Consider the following 14,381-nt stretch of genomic DNA (forward strand, 5'->3'; position numbering starts at 1 on the left):
AAAATGCCTCCCAGAGGGGTTGATGTCAAGGGGAGAAAGAGGTGAAAAAAAACCACTGACTTTTATTTATTTTTTTTTGATCCCCTGTCCGCTTCAGCGGTTCCCACAGAGATGATCAGTTCCAATACAATATCAAGACAAGAAAGATTTTGTTGAGTTCTTGTTTCTGTAAGAATCATCACCCAATTTAACAAAAAAAGTGGTTATTTCCAATCTGTCCACAAAGGGCGCTGTTCTGTTAGAATGTGTTGCTCGATTTTAGTCGTCAGGTTCTTGCAGTTTCTTTTACTAAACTCTGTACAATCTGCACCCTTTAACATAATATTTTGGGTGGCAAGTCCAATTAAATGCTGATGATCGCTCCCAAGATGAAATGATCAGAAACTTTGTGTCAAGCATGACTTCATGATCCCAAGTTCATTTTAACAACCACCTGGCTCTGTAGTTGGGCTCTAGCCTTTTTCAGTTGCAGATTGCTAATAATGACCTAATGTGTCCATTATATTAAGTATTTTGACCACAGCATATTTTTACTGGCTCCTTTTATCAGCAAAGTGGCTCATTAATGCATTTCCAGGCCAAACATTAAGCAAGGCTGTGCAGCAAGGCACTTTAATGTTCGTGGGTAGTAAATATGGCCATTAATCATTGGCTTTGTGCAGTAATTTGTATGGCTTTATAATTAACTTTATCCCACTGGTGTGAATGTTGATTTGTGCTAACGTTTTCTTTAATGTCTTACCTACTGGCAATTTCTGACGTAGTGCAAAGTGTTACTTGAAAAAAAAAAATAAGTCCTGCACTACGGTGAATAATGGGGGACTTGATGGTATGTGCTGATCTCTGCTCCTGGAGATGGTCTTACAATGTAGCGTGGTGCAGGTCCCCCAGTGGAAAGGAGTTCCAAAAGCCAGGAAGGTTAACAGCAAAACATATGTTTATTTTAGCTTCAGGTGGCAAACAGGGTGACATTCAATACAGTCCATTTCCATAATCCAGCTCAGGGGATGGCGACTGGAGGTACCGCTGCCTAGATAGAAAAATACAAAAATTATGGTTCTTTTAATATGTCAATGAAAAATTGGCCTAATAACAGGGAGGCCCAAAATGTACAAGGTGGTTTTTGATTTATGAGGCCTGTGTTTGAGTCATGTTACACGCTAGAGTCAAATTTAGGATAATATTAAAAACTGCAGATTGAGTGTTTATCTGATGTATTTTTTTTTTTTTTGTAACCCAACAGTTAAAGCCATAACCAGCCATTGCAGATCACAGCTCGCAGCATGCTTTGCTTGGTTGGGGCTTGTATTTTAGTGACAAAGGTTGGAAGCCAATAGTGCCTGACCTGAGGGGGTGGTGCATTACACAAAAATTCAAAGAACACCAAAGAGAGAATCCTTGTGTCATGCACCGCCGCCTCGGAACCAGTTTTGGTTGGACTGCTTCTTTAACATAGAGTTCTGTTCTATAGAGCTAGCGCTCTTAAGGATAAGTTCACATGTAGTGGATATGCTGTGCATTTTCCACTGTTAAAAATCTGCAACATTTTACCCTACTAGCAGTATGGATGTGATTTCTTAAAATCTCATCCACACACTGCGGAAAAAAAATCTATTGCATAAATTCACCTGCGGCGCAGGTTTTAAATTAGCGGCATGTCAATTTATGCTGCAGGTTTTCAGCACGAATTCCACCTCTTTAAATGAGGGTGTAAAATCCACACCAAGTTCAGCATGTAATATGAAATCCACAGCAAAAATCCACTATGATCGGAGGTAGCTTTAGAGGTCCTCATTGTATGCTGTAGGTCGGGACTGAATTATTTTATCTGATGGAGTTGAGTAAAAAAAAGGGAAAGTTTTTGCCTCTTAGGCCGGCTTCACATGGGCAGTGCTATGCGGGAAACACATCACAGCATGTTTTATCTGGCTGCGTGATCTCGCATCGCAGCCCCATTGTTTTCAATGGGGCAGGTGGCAGCTGTTCCGGCCCTATTGAAAGCAATGGGAGATTTCCGCGATCCTATCAAAACGCCTTGCATCCCTGGGGCTTTCACATGGTGGGGAGCACGATATTGGGTTGGGATTCATGGCCCCATATTGTGCTCATCCATGTGAAGCTAGCCTTGGTAGTAACAACCCAATGATTAGTTACTGTGATAAAATGACTATATATCGTGATGTATTATGGGTCCCCTTTCATTACTCTTATTATTGAAATGGCAATTTTGTGGTATGTACTGCAGAAAAGATCCTGTTTATCTATGTGGTAGCTTTTTCCCCCCTCAAAGGCAGCACGATGTCTGTTGGTTGTGTCCAGTATTGCCTGCCACTCAGCCCTATTCATCTAAATGAGAAGGGGCTGTAATCTCATTCAATGGTGGCACTGGGGCAAAACTTTTTTTTTTTTTTTCAATCTAATCTTGGAAATTCTTTGCTAACTTTTGAATACAATGACTCGCCTTCCCCAATCGGTGCAATCTCATCATAATGCACAATTGGGCAATATTTGAAATTTTTCCCCCTTCAAATAATTTATATACCTTGTTTTTTTATATATATATTTCCTCCTCAAAACAATTGTATAAGATTTTTAAAAAAAAACAAATTTTGGTAATTTTCTCCAGAAATAGTGCCACTTTTGTCTTAAAGCATAAATGCGCTTTCTAAAAACTTTTCACCTGTCCAACAATCTCTGGAACGAGCGCACCTGAACGCTGTTACAGCTCACTAGTTAAAGATGGGCTCAGTAGAAAGTCATAGGCCCGTATTCAGCTAGCGAGGAGTGACAGCACCCCCAGACAAGGCCTACAGGCGAACAGTACCCAGGCCCCATCTATCAAAAAATCTGACATGTCCTTATAACATGTCAAAAGTTTTTAGAAAGCACGGCTACACTTTACGTGTTGTCTGGTACTACAACTCAGCGTTATTTATGTAAATGGACAGAAGTTGTGCCGTTTCTTAAAATTTGAATTTTTTTTTTCTCCTCTACTGTATCATTTATTTTCTAAATGTGTGCAATGTACTTGCTTTTCTCTTTTTTCCACTCTGTATCCTTGCCGATACTATTTAGTTTGCTATCTATGCTGGTTCTAAATGGAGCACTGCAGTATTTTCTTCTTGGTAGTCAATAAAAACAGGTGAAAAGAATGTTGGCACAAAGAGCCATGAGGTGTCACCTGACCATGCTTGGCCTTGGAGAACCTGACCTGGCTATTCACCATTATAGTCATCCAATCATCTTCTATACATTATAATGCAGATGAGTTGCCCATACATTAATTGTATATTTTATCCATGCTAAATGATGGTCCTGTACACCCAACTGACCAAAGATATACCATAACACATCTGTGACTACAAATCTTGGCCTGGGAGAGAAAGAAAGAGAAAAATGAAATAAGTGTAAAAACTGTATATATTGTTCTAAATGTGTAGTAACAAGACTGGTCCATAGAATTTTATCACTACTGATGATGAACTTGTAAGAAATTTCTATATGCAGTGAACTCTGTATTGTAACATATTAAGGTTAATTAATAAAGGTCTTAATACTCTTTCATCTGCTTAATGCTTGTTCATTTCAAGCAGCGTCACCCCATCTTTTCACTATTTAGCCTTCAGGCTCATCCTGCTGAGTTCATACTGCACACACTTTCCATACTGCTATCTGAAGGACAATGGGGCCCATAGTAAAAATGACAATGGGGCTTCCCTAGTGCTGGTCCATGCTACCTCCCTCATCCCATCCTGTTCTTGTTGCCCATCCACCTTCTTATCTCTTGTAGTAGAGAAAGTCACTATTCCTATTCCCTTTGTTGCAAAACACTATCGTGCCTTTATAGGTCCTTAACACCCATGGGGCCCATCTGATCTAGGCTCTTCATCTCTAAAGGCCACATGACTGTTGCAGTAGCTGCTTCCAAGATCAACCAAAAATGGTCTTCAATTCCATTTTAAAAACTATACCTAAAAGGGTTGGTCAGAAAGACACTAGCTATTGGCTAGTACTACCTTGAACTATGCCCAGTGCTAAAAGCTCCCAATTTCATTTTTAAAGACACGATGATATATCACAAAATTACAGTAAAAAAAGTCAACAGACGTCAAAATTTTGAAGATAGAGAGGTTTCTACTAACTCATGGTCATAAAGATACATGAATACGATTGGCCTAAGTTGACTTAGACACTTGGGCCAAGTATACTGTACCACCTGAAATGTGCCAATACGCAGCCACCATTGGTCAAGGGTATTCCCATCTCAGGAATCCCATTTCAATGTGCTGCAAATAGAAAACTGAATTACTCACCAATGCCATGTCTTTTTCTAAAATTCCCCTGTTTTTCTTGAAAACCTGTATCTTCTTTAAAGTTGTTTACTGCTCATTGCTAGGGGAACCAACCATCTCCGCTATGGAGCAGGGATGGTCAGCACTTGTGCGCTTCTGACTCCGGAATGTAACAACCTACTGGGTGGTAGGGATCTCTGGAGTGCATTAGCAATAGCTCCTGGCTTCGCCACCATCTACCGCTGCGTTCTGCTTTTTCATACCATGCAAGGCTTTCTAGGCAGCGCAAACAATGAGGACTTCTATGTGCTACCCAGAAGGCCTATGGAAAGAAAAGCAGAGCAGAGCTGACCAGGCAAGGATCTAGTGTGCATACACTCCAGAGATTCCACCACCCAGCAGAGTATCCCATATGGTGTTAGCAGTGTGCAAGCACTGGCCATTTCTGTTCTAGAGTGGAGGTGGTTAGTCCCACTTGCAACGAGCAGTAAATAATTTTAAAGAAGATACTGGTTTTCAAGAAAACAAAGCATTTTGGAAGAAGACATGGCATTGTTGAATGATTCAGTTTCCTTTTCGCAGGACATTGGAATAGGGTTTGTGAAATCGGAATACCCCTTTTTAAGTTGCTTCAACTTTCACTATGGCATCATCTGCAAAGAGTTCATGTTTACCTTGTGTCTCCATGGGCTTCTTTCCTATCCAGCTTCTTTCACCATAGAAGAACATGCTTTGGAAATTAGGTTCCTATACCACCGGCACACATCTATCAGAACAGGAACTGCTTGTATAGAACAGCTCTTCATTATGGCTCATAGAGGTGGTTCCCGAGCAGGGGACCCTTTTTATGTCCATATGGATTGGAGTCATCTTCATGAAACAACTTTTTTTTTAAATGTTGCTTTCTATAAAGCTGATTGAATACTTGAAGTGTCTAGTATGTCCTGTCTTCTTTTTTGGTCTTCTGGCTTCTCAGTAGCCTATACCTGTTTTATGTGATTTATGCACGTTCCTTATTTCTGGTAATGCTCTTTCTTATTTGTATCTAACATTTCAGATTATCTCCTCATGTGTTTATCAGTACCGCTGTTGGTACAGATATCTGCAAAAACCCCGATGCTGATTTTTGGGCCATACAAATCTCAATTATCTAAACCCAAAGTCAACAAACCTGCCTATTAATTGGAGTGAATTTCCAATTTTTTTATACATTTTTATGCCTCTTGCCCTAAACTAGAATTGATCTACTGTATATGAGGAGCATTTTTGCAAAATGAGTTAAGTCACAAGGTATTGTTTTAGAAAGAAGCTAAAAAACTGAAAATGTAATATAAGAAGAGTTTAAAAAAAAAAAACCACCATATCAGGTATCATTGTAATTGGTATTATTTTACTAATACTGTATTGTATCACTTGGTACATATGTAAGCAGAAGCAGAGGGATTCATACTATATCATAAGCTGCGAAATCTTTTAAAATGGACTCATTTTGGAAAAACATTCCTCATAGGCTTACCGTGGTGCCATTTTTGTGCTCCAGCAATCAGGCATCTAATCCGTTATAACACTGGATTTTCTGGCCTGGTGTTGTCCCATAAACCTGTAACATGGGCTTCTAATGTTGAAGCTCGAGCCTGTTCATGGAATGTCCCGTATCGGGCCTCCTAAGCAACCCAGAAGACCACCGCAGACCAAGTAAACCAACCACTGGGGGACTGGAGTGGCAGTTCATCAGCAGAGGGGTATTTATTTGTTAATATACATTTCATCCCCCCACTATATATCTGAACCACAGCCCCACCCCCGCTTCACACACACACCCCCCTTTAGGAATAATTTGAATTCTGTCCTTTTAAGTAATCATCGTATTATGAGCTTGCTGGGCTAAGTTGAGGTCTTTCTGGGTTGAGCTCTAGTTACACCCTCGCCCCAAGACAAGCCTGCAGCTTGTGTGAATGTTGATGCCTTGGTAAATCCTTAAGAGCAGATTACACGTTTGGCATTTTTATGATCGAGCATTTAACGGCAGCCACTTTTTCTTCTCCTCTCGCTCATCCTCCTCCAAAGACTAATATTTAGTGCCTTATATTTTGCTTGTGGAAATATTGTTAGCGTTGGATTTAAATATACATTACAAATTAATGATGGCTTGTCAAAAGTTTACTGCCTTGTTTATTAACACTAATAAACTCACTTTCATTAGATCGTTATAAAAATGAGTACAAGGCGCCATTTTGACAATATTAAGCCATTTTTTTCTTTTTTTAAGGCTTCTGCTCTTCAAACATACTACATTTCTTCAGGAAAGAAGTCAAAATATGTGATACAGCACGTAGATCTAAGATTATGCAATTAAAATTATTTCTTTTCCCCTCATTATTTATATAATCTCAATGTATTCTATAGCGGTGTATGAAACCTAGGCTATCTACTCACATCAGTCTATATCCCATGAGGATTGCAAGTCAGTTCACATATCTCAAGGACACATGTCCTGTCCTAGTCATTAGGCCTCCTTCCCACGAACGGATTTCCGCCGCGTAATTCGCGGCGAAAATCCGCTGCGTTGCCCGCAGCTATTAGGTTCTATTGAACCTAATAGCACAATGCTCACGATGCGTAATTCCAGCGCGGAATTACGCACCGCGATTTCTCCCGTCCTCACCCGCAGCATGCTCTATTTTCTGCGGGTGAGGACGGGCTGTACGCACTGACGGCTTCCATTGCAGTCAATGGAAGCCGTCCGTTCACGCTATCTCCCGCTGTCACCAGCGGGAGATAGCGTGAAAAAACGCTTTCCCGCCCACCGCCGCGCGTCATCTGACGCCAAATGACGCGGCCGGCCGCGTCACGTGACACGCTCGGTGACGCGGCGGTGGTGGGCGGTGACGGGCGGTGACGCGGCGGTGGTGGGCGGGGAAGCGATTTCACGCTATCTCCCGCAGGTAAGTATAGGGGCTCTGGGGGGCGCCGTGACGGGCTTCACTGCGTAATATTACGCGGCGGACCCCGTCACGCTCGTGGGAAGGAGGCCTAGGGGACAAGATATGACAGCCACCTCTTAGAGCCTGTTCACATCAGCGTTGTAGGTTCTGTTTGAAACCGCTGTTGTGGAATTCTGCAAAAAATGCCAGAAAATGATGTCTGGAAACCAATCGGACTCCATTATAGTCAATGGGGTCTCTTCGACACCATTTGGTTACTTCATGACTAGAGATGAGCGAGTATACTCGCTAAGGCACTACTCGCTCGAGTAATGTGCCTTAGCCGAGTATCTCCCCGCTCGTCCCTAAAGATCCGGGGCCGCCGCGGCTGACAGGTGAGTTGCGGTGGGGAGCAGGGGAGAGTGGGGGGGGGGGGAGAGGGATCTCCCCTCCGTTCCTCCCCGCTCTCCTCTGCCGCTCCCTGCCCCCTGCGGCGGCCCCCGAATCTTTAGGGACGAGCGGGGAGATACTCGGCTAAGGCACATTACTCGAGCAAGTAGCGCCTTAGCGAGTATACTAGCTCATCTCTAGTCATGACTGTTACATTTGGCAGAAAAACGGAACCCTTAGTGCTAGTATGAACTATCCCTTAAAGGAGTAGTCTAGGGCAAAAATTAAACTGAAATATTCTTAATGCTAAAATCATTAAAAAGTCATAAACTCACTACCCAGTTCTCCTGTAGCTCCCATTCTGATGGTGCCTGGTCCCTCTCTGCATTCTTCTTCCAGCTGCGGCAATTATGTCCCATCACAATGGGATGTGAATGCTGCAGCCAATTACCAGCTGTATGTAACTCTGGATCAGCGAGCAATTGGCTGCAGCAGTCACATGACCATGTGATGGGATGTCCTTGATGGAGCAGAGAAAAAAAGGTGCAGTGGACGACTGGGGCATCATTGGACCAGGAGCCATGGGAGATCAGATGAGGGGGTGTATGACTCTTCTGTATGTTTTAATACAGCAGTGAATAATTTCATTAACTTTTTTTTTTCTCTCCAGACTATGCCTTTAAGAGCTGTGTTTTTGAAGTGTAGGAAAAAATCTGAGAATAACTGCACATGATACAGAAACCATTAGCCGCACCCTTACCCTGATGTCTGAGGGAGTGGCAAAGGTCTCTCTACCACTTCAAAAGACCCCACTGTTAAAGTGGCACATGCAGGTGGGGACCCTGTTGCAGATTTTGCATTGGGGCGGGGGAGCTCCAAGTTACATCTCTGCAACCACGCAAGCCAGAGGCGTAACCTGAAGCTCCCGGGCCCCAATGCAAAACCTGTAACAGGGAACCCTAACTAGAATGCTTTATTCATAGTACTGGGCTCCCTATATGGAGAAAAGAGGCCTTATGAGCCCCCCTAAGGCCTCCTTCCCACGAGCGTGACGGGGTCCGCCGCGTAATATTACGCAGTGAAGCCCGTCACGGCGCCCCCCAGAGCCCCTATACTTACCTGCGGGAGATAGCGTGAAATCGCTTCCCCGCCCACCACCGCCGCGTCACCGCCCACCACCGCCGCGTCACCGAGCGTGTCACGTGCCGCGGCCGGCCGCGTCATTTGGCGTCATATGACGCGCGGCGGTGGGCGGGAAAGCGTTTTTTCACGCTATCTCCCGCTGGTTACAGCGGGAGATAGCGTGAAAGGACGGCTTCCATTGACTGCAATGGAAGCCGTCAGTGCGTACACCCGCAGAAAATAGAGCATGCTGTGGGTGAGGACGGGAGAAATCGCGGTGCGTAATTCCGCGCTGGAATTACGCATCGTGAGCATTGTGCTATTAGGTTCAATAGAACCTAATAGCTGCGGGCAACGCAGCGGATTTTCGCCGCGAATTACGCGGCGGAAATCCGTTCGTGGGAAGGAGGCCTAAGGCTCCTGGGCCCTGGTGCAACCGGATCCCCCTGCATCCTCTATAGTTACGCCCCTGACGCAAGCCTTCAGAGAACTTGGACGCTCCATGCAAATGTTTACGTGCTTGTATGCAAATTCATGGCTCTTTTACTGAAATCATGCTAACAAAGCTGTGCCTGTTGCCAACCAAAAAAATGCTAGCTGTTTTTTTTGTTTTGTTTTGTTTTTTGTGAAAACCTTTTTTGGAGACTACAGTAAAAGTGGAGAGGATGCAGTAAATTACTTGCAAATTGGTGTCGTTGATGGACAATATATAACATGTCTTCATCTATTTCATTCTGTATCATGGATGTGATTGGAACTCATGTTTGGGTCAATTACTAATAATTTGTTCGTAACTCTGTGGTAATGATGTCTTTTGCGCTCTTAAAGGGGTGGTCTCGCGAAAGCAAGTGGGTCTATACACTTCTGTATGGCCATATTAATGCACTTTGTAATATACATCGTGCATTAAATATGAGCCATACAGAAGTTATTCACTTACCTGCTCCGTTGCTAGCGTCCCCGTTGCCATGGTTCCGTCTAACTTCGGTGTCTTCTTGCTTTTTTAGACGCGCTTGCGCAGATGCATCTTCTCCCTTCGGCTGGTCTTGGAAGCATCGCCGTTTTGGCTCCGCCCCCTTTTCGCGTCATCGCGTAGCTCCGCCCCCGTCATGTGCCGATTCCAGCCAATCAGGAGGCTGGAACCGGCACACGTCATGGGGCGGAGCTACGCGATGATGCGTACAAGGGGGCGGAGCCAAAATGCCGATGCTGCCGAGCGGAGCCGAAGGGAGAAGAAGGGAGAAGACGGATCTGCGCAAGCGCGTCTAAAAAGGCAAGAAGACACCGAAATTAGACGGAACCATGGCGACGGGGACGCTAGCAACGGAGCAGGTAAGTGAATAACTTCTGTATGGCTCATATTTAATGCACGATGTATATTACAAAGTGCATTAATATGGCCATACAGAAGTGTATAGACCCACTTGCTTTCGCGAGACCACCCCTTTAACTTGTAGTATTGTGGATTAGCTGTTTGATAGTGTTTGTGCTGTCAGCTACATCATTTAGTTGCCATCAGAATTGCCTCGCCTTGTAAATGTGTTGTACAATCTGATACGTTTTGATTTCGTGGTTCCATTCAAGTTTCATGTTTTTTGTTGCCTTTTTTTGCATGCAAGAAAAGGAGTTTCCAATGAACCAAGGAGGCTCCAGGATCTGTTTTTAGAGGCTCCTAGATTTTCAGATGCATCTTGTAGGATGGAAACAATGAGAGATTGTTTCTTATGTGATATGGAGCTTCTTCATATTCTTGGGTTGGTGCTACAGTAGAGGTCAACTCCTGTCCTGCATAAAGATTGAAAGACTTTGGCTTCATATCTCATAAGGAGATTGCGATTGGGATGATCTCCTCAATGTTCCTCACTACCCTTTGGCTCTATCATTTTTGTATTGGCTTGCTTTGCCTAGGTTAATTGCCCAGCTCTTTTCCATCCTTTTTCTAATCTGTCTTATGAAAATCCTCAAAACAAGTCACCAAAAGCTAGAGCTCAGTTGTGTATATATAGCACATTTTCTTAAGAAACCCCATGCCATATCCATGTGATGATGATCACACAGAGCTACGTCATGTTAGATTAGTTCGTTCCATTCTCATTAATTCCTAGATGTGTCTAAAAGTCAGCGTTTGCCTCAGTAGAAAATTCACACCATCCCCATGCATTTGACTGATTAGCCCCCTGCAAGACTTGTCTTTTAAAGGGCAGGATCTGTGGCTGCTGATAACTGGCCTAGATTTTGCAAACAGAATAAACCCCCGCTGTGCTATATTTGCCTTCCCTATCTCTCCTTTTCTGCTTTTCAGTCCAGTGTCTTCCTACTTCACCTCTTTTGGTTCTGTTGGGTATTTATTTTGGATTCTGCAGTCTTGCTGTGTGACACCTGGCAACTTCCAGTAATTAGTTCACTTGGCAATTCATAATGGGTCTATAATTGAGTTTCCCATTCATAAGTGCCATTGAGGTGAATTATAACACCGGGGAATGTTGGCTCAGCAGTGTTATGAATGAGGCCGCTCTCCTGCCGTATGCTTCTATATTTTGTACAGCTGACTTGTGCATTTTGTGTATTTGCAATGCCACGTCAACATTTAATATATGCATATGAATATTTGAGTACATGGATATACACTGTATGTTGGGGTGTGTATGTATGTGTGTATGTATAGATGGATATATATTATAATTATATACACACACAATGGGTGTAGGTTAAGGAAGCTAAGTTAGGCTGTCTACCTTGGGATCATAATGGAACCATAAGGTGGCCATACATATTAGCTGGAAGTAGTTTTATGGAACTAAGGGTGCCCATAGACATTGGGCTAAGGGCTCTTTCGCAAGGACGTGTCTTTCATCAGCATTTTGTGAGCCAAAACCAGAAGTGGACCGTACAGAGAGAAAATTAAATGGTAAGATTTGCATTTCCTCCGTATTTTGGACCTGCTCCTGGTTTTGGCTCACAAAATACTGATGAAAAATACGCCCGTGTGAAGGAGCCCTAAAGTTGATGGAAATGGATGATTTCAACTAAAACAGTTCAGCTGAAATTTAAGGCCAATTTTAACCCCTTCCCACTCCAGGACGTACATTTACATCCTGGAGCGTTGGGGGATGTACGACCTCTCTGCATACAGCGCGGGCACCAACAACTGTTTACTAGAGCTGACACCCACGGGCAATAGCCACGAACGGCCGTTCATGGCTATTAACCCTTTAAATGCCGTTGTCAATTCTGACAGCGGCATTTAAAGCCGCCGAATGCTGTTCGGGGTCCCGTACGCGCCCTCCCCGCGGTGAGATCAGGGGAGCCGTGCAGGTGTCATGGCTGCCGGGGGCCTTCTTAATGGCCCCAGGGCTACCTTGAGAGACTGCCTATCAAGCCATCCCCGTGGGGTGGCTTGATAGGCTGCCTGTCAGAATGCAGTATGACGTAATACTATAGCATTACGTCATACTGCTGGAGCTATCAAACTATCGCATATTGTAGTCCCCCAGGGAGACTTTAAAGTAAAGTAAAAAAAAAAAGAGCAATAGTTTTTTTAATTGTTTAAAAAAAAAAAGTAATAAAAGTTTAAATCACCCCCCTTTTGCCATATCTATAATTAAAAAGTCTAAATAAAATAAAAATACATATTTGGTATCGCCGCGTCCGTAAAAGTACGATCTATCAAAGTAGTGCATTATTTACCCCGCACCGTGAACGTCGTCTGAAAAAAAAAAAACCGCCAGAAATGCACTTTTTCAGTCACCCTGTCTCCCAGAAAAAACACAATAAAAAGCGATCAAAAAGTCGTATGTATTCTGAATCCATACTAATGAAAACTACAGGACATCCCGCAAAAAATGAGCTATTGCTGAACTACGTCGATGGAAAAATTAGAAAGTTATTGCGCCCACAAGATGACCGCAGAAAATAATTGAAAAAAATGTCTTTGAAAAAAAAAATAGTATAGTAAAAAAAAACTGTATAGATTTGGTATCGTAGTAATCGTACCGACCCATAGAATAAAGTTATGTCGCTTTTGTAGCAGTTTGTGCACTGTAGAAACAAGACACACTAAAAGATGGCGGAATGTCATTTCTTTTTTCATTTTACACCACTTAGAATTTTTTACAAGTTTTTCAGTACATTATATGGTACTTTAAATAGCACCATTGAAAAATACAACTTGTCCCACAAAAAGCAAGCCCCCATACAGTGACGTCGGTGGATAAATAAAGGAGTTATGATTTTTTTAAGGGGAGGAGGAAAAAACGAAAATGGGGGGGGGGGGAGGGCCACGTCATGAAGGGGTTAACAGAGTGTCTGGAAAGAGGCTGGCCGCACTTCATTTTTTTTTATCCTGTAGTCGAATAAAAGGTCTTGTATTTTCACAAATAATCTTTTATCAACAAATGATTTTCTTTTAATAGAATGTACTCAGAAAGATTGTCCCCCCATCGTCGTGTCATTTAACATGTATGGCCAGTTTGAACAACTTTAATTGGCTCATTGCAGGCTAAAACGTGTATGACCACATCTGTGACACCATATTATTATCATAGACTGGTAGAGTTGGAAGGGACCTCCAGGGTCATTGGCTCCCACCCCCTGCTCAGTGCAGGATTCACTAAATCATCCCAGACAGATGTCTGTCCAGCCTTTGTTTGAAGACTTCCATTGAAGGAGAACTCACCACCTCCTGTGGTAACCTGTTCCACTCATTGATCACCCTCACTGTCAAAGTTTTTTTTATATCTAATCTGTCTCTCCTCCCTTTCAGTTTCATCCCATTGCTTCTAGTCTTTCCTTGTGCAAATGCGAATAGGACTGATCCCTTTGCGCTGTGACAGCCCTTAAGATATTTGTTCATAGGATGTTCCTCCACCAACCTACTTCTTTCTAATGTATATGGCCAGCTATTCAATAATCTGGTGAACAAGCATTTCACCGATACACATTTTAGTCATGTAGACTGGCCATACGTATTTAATGACCCCAAACAAAGGACGAGCTATCTTTCTGGAAATTCTCTTTCAAAGAAAGAACTTTCATCCAACTATTGGACATAAGTTCTAATGTGATAGACCTCTTTCCAGGTGCATTGGTTGGCTAAAGCCAACATTCGTTGTTAAATTTCAACTGACAAACAATTGTTTGCGCACAGCGGAAGTATCGCGTGATTATGGGTCACTGCTCACCGCCGGCCGTATCACTCCCCACTGCCGCTGCGTCACGTGCTGTTTTGCGCATGCGCGTCGGTTTGACACACTGCATCCAAACTGCGGATCTGGAGAGGTGAGTATGGGGTCTTTGGTGGGCGCCGTGACGGACTCTGCTGCGATATTCCGCTGGCAGAGTCCATCATGGCCGTAGGCACAAGGCCTTACACTGAATAGCTATCATTCAGATTTGCATAATCCAGCGATAATTTTAATGATCTTTATGTAAAAAGGCCTTAAATAAAATGATAGCAGTGCAAGCTTTCAATTCTACTTGGGTCTTTTCATCAGGCTGGTAACATATCAGTCTGATGAAAAGGCCTAAGGAAGCCTCAAAATCTTGCACGCTTACCTTTTGAAGGTGAATAAAATGTTATCAGATTTTGTTTCTTAAGATTTTGTTTTACTGGCTAACACAATACCAGACTTTTTCTGTTTGCCGTATATGTGCA

At 43.1% G+C, this 14,381-nt stretch overlaps 1 protein-coding gene across 2 annotated transcripts in view; it reads left to right on the forward strand.

Annotated features, from left to right (window-relative positions):
- The window catches only part of PTPRG (protein tyrosine phosphatase receptor type G), a 525,693-nt gene that overhangs the window by 387,655 nt on the left and 123,657 nt on the right, over window positions 1-14,381 (forward strand). The gene's annotated exons all lie outside the window — the stretch shown is intronic.

This window comes from Eleutherodactylus coqui, chromosome 3, assembly GCF_035609145.1.
Source record: "Eleutherodactylus coqui strain aEleCoq1 chromosome 3, aEleCoq1.hap1, whole genome shotgun sequence".
Taxonomy (NCBI): domain Eukaryota; kingdom Metazoa; phylum Chordata; class Amphibia; order Anura; family Eleutherodactylidae; genus Eleutherodactylus; species Eleutherodactylus coqui.